The following is a 6,922-nucleotide window of genomic DNA, read 5'->3' as shown; positions in this document are numbered from 1 at the left end:
AGGATAGCTCTCTATGGAGTCCTGACAAATGGAGCTCAACTATGTAACTTAAGGCCCCTCAATACATGCATATCAGTGAAGAATCCACCATGATGTGTCCTTTCACGTGCTTGCTTTAGCAGAGCACCCTTTCTTCTGTGTCTGTATCAGGGACACAGGTGCTTCATGTTTTAAAGCACCATCCAACAAAACTGACTTTCCAAAGAGCCCTTAAGTTTCTACTTCACACATCTCCCTGTCAGGGTATTTTAAGAGTCAAATCCTTTCTTTAGAGCAGTGTGTCATTTCTCCTGGGAGTTTGTTATCTTTTTTTAAAATCTTCTTTATCATATTTTAGGAATCAGATCACCACAATGTGGATACAAGCTCTTGATCTGAGCTCTTGATTTCAGATCAATTAATTAATATCATTTATGTCCATGTTTACAAATTAAATCTTACTTTAAACAAATTCTCAAGTAGTATTTTATGGAGATGCAATGTGAGATTATTCATTATTTGAAAGCATGTTTCTACAATTGTATAGTCATTATTTTATGTTTATACAATCAACTTTTCTCTTTCTTTTATTTCTTTGTCTTTCCACTGGGTTATCTTTGTCTTTGTTTTCAATTCTGTAAATTTCAGTATCTTCCCATTTTACTCTCTCTTTCCTTTTCCTTTTCCTGAGTCTCTAATCAAATAGTAAGGGGCTGTGAGAGTAATAAAGTAATAAAGGCACTTGCCAGCAAGAATGAGTTTGAACCCTGGGACCCACATGGTAGAAGGAGAGCATGGACTCCCACAAATTGTCTTCTGGCCTCCACAAGAATATTCACACACACACACACACACACACACACACACACACACACACTGAAAAGATGCCACAGCATAGAGGAATACTAGAGGGATGAAACAGGAGTGGGTGAATGGGTGGAGGAGCACCCTTATAGAGGCAAAGGGGAGGAGGAAGAGAGGGGATGAGATAGGAAGTTTGTGAAAAAGAAGGGGATATCATTTGAAATGTAAATGAATAAAATGATTAATAAAAAATTTTAAAAATTTAATCAAACCATAATTTAAATTTCAAACATACTGTTTATAATAGATTTGTTGTCTTTAAAAAAAATAAGATATTTTTTATCTTTCAGACCATTGTTCCTTGGCTCTGATGCCTCTGAAGGGGCTAAGTTACAAATATTGCCTTCAATTACAAGTTACCAATCACATATCTTCTTTGTACTAAACCCCCTTTCTTGAAAATTTCTCAGCACCAACAGAGGAAATTCCAGTAACAGCATCATCAGGCTGGCAACCATGCCTATAACACATGTACATTTAGGATATACTCATTCAAACCACCAGGCCTTCTATGATTCTGAGTCTCATACTATAATTTTCTTTATACACACTCATTTTTGCCTTGCTTTAATCTAGTAGACCTCTAGCAAATCATTTCAGAAGAACTATCCTGGCTATTAGGCTAACTTGGGGTTAAAAGTTTTAGTCATCCTCTTTTGAGATGGTTTTCTTATCATGATGAATGGAAAGTGATTAAACTTCCCTCGCTAAGAAGTGAGGTAATTGGTCAGAAAATTTTCAACATAGTGTACATATATGTGAAACATTGAGTAAATCAGTAGGTACTTTTCTATAGTAATACTTAGCTTATGGTGGATTTTTCTCACAAACCTATGTATGTTGGAGATATCTCAAGTTAAATAAAAATGCATTTAATCATAAGTTAGCCCAGCCTACTTTGGATATTCTCATCACCGTTACATCAATTTATAGACTGCCACCTATCACTAAGCATATTTTATGAAGTGTTAAATTTCTCATGAATGTTTTGAATACTGTATTGCAACTGAAACAAACAATGGTTTCATGGACACTTACCACTTAGAGCTGAGGCACACTGGGCCTGGAGAATGTCTAAAATGTTGAAGAAAATTTTCAAATCTAGATATAGGAAATGCTTTTAATTTCTGTCTTAAAGTTTAAAGTACTAAATCATCATGTTTACTTGTTGGCTTGCATTTTTATTTCACTTAAATCCTAACAATGATTCTCTTCGAGAATTTTGTGTTTTAACATTGTGTTTGTGTATTCCCCGTGTGTGAGGGAGAGTGTATGGAAGTCGAAAGGCAGCTTGAGAGCATTTCTTTTCTTACAATATGAGTTCTGAGGATTCAACATAGAGCAGAAGGCTTGGCAGCAAGTCACATTACCCACTGACTATCTGCCCAGTCGGTCTCATAGAATTTAGTAACTTTTTTAGTTTATAGAACTGAGATGAAGTAAAAAAAAATCATATGCAATGCTTCTAGATATATTCATTATTCATGTAAAGCTCCACAGTATTAATGTCTCTATTTCCATCCACAGCCACACCTCTTCCTTTCACCCTCCAAACAAAAATTAATGTTATTTCTAATATTCAAGATAATAGAATTAATACGACACAGAGCTTGTATATCCTGAAAACTGAGTCATGTAAGCAGGCAGATTTTATTAAACTGCTTATTTCTTCCTTACAAGAGCTTTAGGGTCACATGCAGAGTATCTGTTTCTGTACGTGTGCCACCACGGTAACAAACCACGGTTAGAGCAGCCTTTGCTCAGGACTTCCCATAGCCAGTTACAACATCCTCACATCCTCAGTGGTCTGGCTTTGATTGCTCAGGGCTTCCCATAGCCAATTACAACATCCTCACATCCTTGGTGGTTATACTTACTGGCTGTGGACTTTACTTCTATTGTAGGTTTACTCTGTGTTGTATACATATTTTTCCCCTCACTCTGTACCGCAGATTATTTTATTAACAGCCCTTCCAGGTCTATCCCCACTAGTTAAACACTAAAACTGCTAAACGTAAATTGCATTTTTCAAAATTGTTCATCTTAATTCTGATGTGCAGTTTAATGAAAAGTTTTATGGCAATGCATCATGCTAAAAATATCTCTTACATTCTAAGAAATGGCAACTTTTGCTAGACCCCTCAGGCAGAGTTAATAATACACCTTGAGGTCACTTAATACCAAAGACTGGTATCCTATTGTATATTCAGCCTGTTTGCTGAACCTGCCTTTAAAAGAAGTGATATAACAGCCAATCTTACTTACCTTGGATTTCCTATGTAACCAGCTGTTACAATCTAAGCTAATGCATAGCTGTAATCTTGATATGTACTCTTCCATGCCCCTGATCCAGACTAACACAGGCATGATCTAATAATTATTTGATGAAAATAAAAAAAATAGAGGTTGAAGTCAATCTCCTAAAACTAATATCCTCAATAAATATTGAATACAACACTTGGACATCACTTTATAAACAATAGTATTTGTAGTATTACTTGTTATCTCAGTCATTTGGGGTCAGTTGGAGCTAAGGGCTCAATTCCTTTTAAAACTCTAAAGTTTTCTGTAAAGTATCCCATTCCTTCTTTGTGTGATGCTTTCTGTGATGTTGAGAGCTCTGTGTTTGGAACAGACACACATAGATGTCTAGGGACAGACACAGATGCAGTGATAGACTCTCAAGCCAGCCTTTAGGCAGGCACAGTTTCAGACTCATACAACAGACAGTCAGATGGAAGATGGATGGATGATGGAAGACACAGGGATCATGAAGTAAAAAATTCAAATCTGAACTCACTCTTGGTTAAATGACTCGAAGGGGGAAGTGTTTTGATTTTGTTCCTTAATATAATTTATTATTGGTGACTCAGAGTTAATCACTAATCCTCTTAATCCACACATTTTTTTTCAAATGATATGATTTCTTCAAAACTAAGCTCAGTGTCTTAGAAGGGGCTGCCAATTGTACATGCCTAATATTTTTGGTAATATAATTTAGATGATGTTACTATGAAATACTAAGAAAAGTTATTAAAATGGAATTACCTTACAATAATCTTTAAGAAGAAATAATAATCTTTAATACTTCGTTGCAAGTAAAATGATGAACATTTTAATGCACTATAATAGGAGATTTTGAAAAAAGGCAAGTGGGATTCAGTTCAGTGGGTCGAGGTGTCTCTCTGCAAACACCAGGGTCACCAAAGTGTTAATCCAGGTGAGGGAAGAAGGAAGCCCCCCCAAGTTCCAGAGGACTCAGTAGCCAGTGTTAATTCAAACTTCAAGATTTTGACACTGTGTAGTTTACGTCAGTGATATTTAAGCATACCACAATTGGAAAAAAGTTTATTGGTCATAATTCATTCAATCCCCGTGCACAACAAGTTTAAGACATAATGACATAGAAGCTCTTGTAAAGTTCAAGTGATGTCTCCCATCCCTTGGAAGATAGCGTTATAGACTGCCTGAGGAACTGGTGTGGCCTGGCCACACATAGAGTGCTGAAGTCAACAAGCAATTCATCACATTAATTCCCACCCATCTGGGTGGAAAACAGGTTGCACATCTCTTTCTTTGAAGAGACAACTCAGTCTACATAGGAATTAAATTAAGAGCCCTAGGGACCTCTCCCTGACTCAGTGAGGAGAGCACCTGCCATGTAAGCATAAGGACCCAGTTTTGATCCCTATCACCCACATTCAGGCATGGTAACTGGTACCTTGTAAATTAATTGAAGGGAGGCTTACTGGCCAGTCAACCTAGCCAAATTGGTTAGCACTTTTAGATTCATACCTCATTTGCAATCACACAGTGAGTTGTTTTTATGTATATTTGTTTATTTGTTTTATGAGGAGGTTACACCCTTGCAGGAGTCGAGGGCAACCTTAGTGGATTGTTTTTCTTCTTTACCACCTAGGGCTCCAGAGACGGAAGCTTAGGCTTTTGTGATTGACCACAGGTACCTTTACAAATGAAACCATCTCTGTGGCACCAACAAGATTTGTTTAATAAAGCTTCAGTGGCTGGGAATGTAGTTCAGGTAATAAAGAGTTTGACCATCAGGCCCAAAAGTCCCAGGTTCAGTTCCCAGAACCTCAGAGTTGTGACATATGCTTATAATTCTAACGCTTGAGAGATGGGAGCAGGAAGATCAGAAACCCTGGGTCATTCTGAGCTATATAATGAGTTTGAGACCAATCTGAACTACATGAAATCCTGTCTCAAAGAACAAAGCATAGAGGAAGGACTAGAGAAACAGTTCAACTGTTAAGAGAACTTTTCTTCCAGAAGACTTAGATTCAAGTCTCGACACCCACATCAGGTGGCTCACAGTCACCTATAATTCCAGGTCCAGGGGAATATGACAGCTTCTTCTCTCCACGGCCCCTGTGCATATGTGGCATACATTTACATACACAAAAATAAAAACAGGAAATTTGTTATATTTAAAAATAACATCAAATTTCTTATAATAATCCTTTGCTTGTTCATAGCATAGCGAGAAAATAAATTGAACACTGCTAACTATGATTCCATGCCAACAAAATGAGTAAAAAAATAAGTCTATAAGCTAACTCATTACATATGTTTACAATGTTTTTAAATAAAGTCTTAGTCACATGTTAACCCATCTCACTATAAAAGAACAGGCTTCCATTGAGTCACATATTGATTCTTTTCTAGATCTCTTCATCATCCTGAGACATGATGTGGCATTCAGAATGCATCACTTGTAATTTTGTTTATGAAACAGAAAAGTCAAAATATGTTACTTGAATAAATGTGTGTGTCGAGAAAAAAAATGACAGTTCCCAGTTCCCGTTTACAAGAAAACCTGTCTATCCCACTTGTCTCTGCTTCTCCAGAGAGCACAGAAATCTATAATGAAAACCCCAGCTGATAGAGCACCCAGATGGGATGAGGGTACTATCCGTTACTCCGGTAGCAAAGGGGAAGAGCTGAGCCTCTATGGATGAGGGAATGGCTCTTCTGCAAAGTTCAAACAGCTGTAATGACAGGAAGAATATTAAAACTAGATGATATCTGTGCCTGTTAGTTTTATGTCAACTTGATACAAATTTGAGTTCTTTAGAAAAAGAGAACTTCAGTTAAGAAAATATCCCCCATGAGACTGACCTACAGGCAAACCTGTGGGGCATTTTCTTGATTGACAATTGATGTGGAAAGAGTTACCTCACTATGGGTGGTGCCAACCCAGATGGTCCTGAGTTATGCAAGAAAGCAAACTGAGCAAGCGAGGAGATAGAAGCCAGAAAAGAGCATTTCTCCATGGCGTCTGCTTCAGATTTTGCTTTCATGTTCCTGCTCCAACTCCACCTTAGTAATGGAGTGTGACCAGAGCATTCTACAGTCAAATAAACCTTTCCCGCCCCGAGTTGTCATGATATAAATGTCACACAATATAACTCATAAGACACATTCCTCTGCTTATTCCATTAAAATCTGTAATTTTAATTTTTTTCAAAGCCTACTTCTAATGATGGTTCTTAAACATTTTAACCTCCCTTCTAGTCAATCACCCACCATAGGTAGTGGGAAAGAAAGGATACTGGGGAAGTGAGCCTGTCTAGATATTGTTCTTTGGAGCAAATCCCATCTGTGTTGTCAGGAAGTCAGTAGTTCAGTTCACAGGTCAGCAGCAGCAGCAGCAGCAGCAGCAGCAGCAGCAGCAGCAGCAGCAGCTCTATCCACTCGTAAATACTTCACAGATGCACCAGCAGTCCAGTTCAGTAATATCAGGATAGCAGCAGCAGCAGTGGTACAACCTAACAGAGACAGCCAGGCCTCAGCTGAATTGTCATGAGTCTGCAGGAGAGATTAGGACCAGCAGGGACGATAGGAGTTCTTGGCTGTGCCTCTCTCAGTGAAGTAGAGATCAGTGAAGACTCAAGACTAACAAGCATTGCAGAGCTAGCTCAACCAGTAAGCCCCTCTCACAGTCCATTGAGTCCTATTTCTACTCCCTTCAAACATCATGTGCCCTCCACTGGTCTTGACTCACCACATGTCTTGCCTCAGCACATGAGTCTGTCTCAGCTGACATCACTCTGCCAAT

This window comes from Mastomys coucha, unplaced genomic scaffold (genome assembly GCF_008632895.1).
Source record: "Mastomys coucha isolate ucsf_1 unplaced genomic scaffold, UCSF_Mcou_1 pScaffold14, whole genome shotgun sequence".
In the NCBI taxonomy this organism is placed as follows: domain Eukaryota; kingdom Metazoa; phylum Chordata; class Mammalia; order Rodentia; family Muridae; genus Mastomys; species Mastomys coucha.
Note: the sequence above shows the minus strand (reverse complement) of the source record.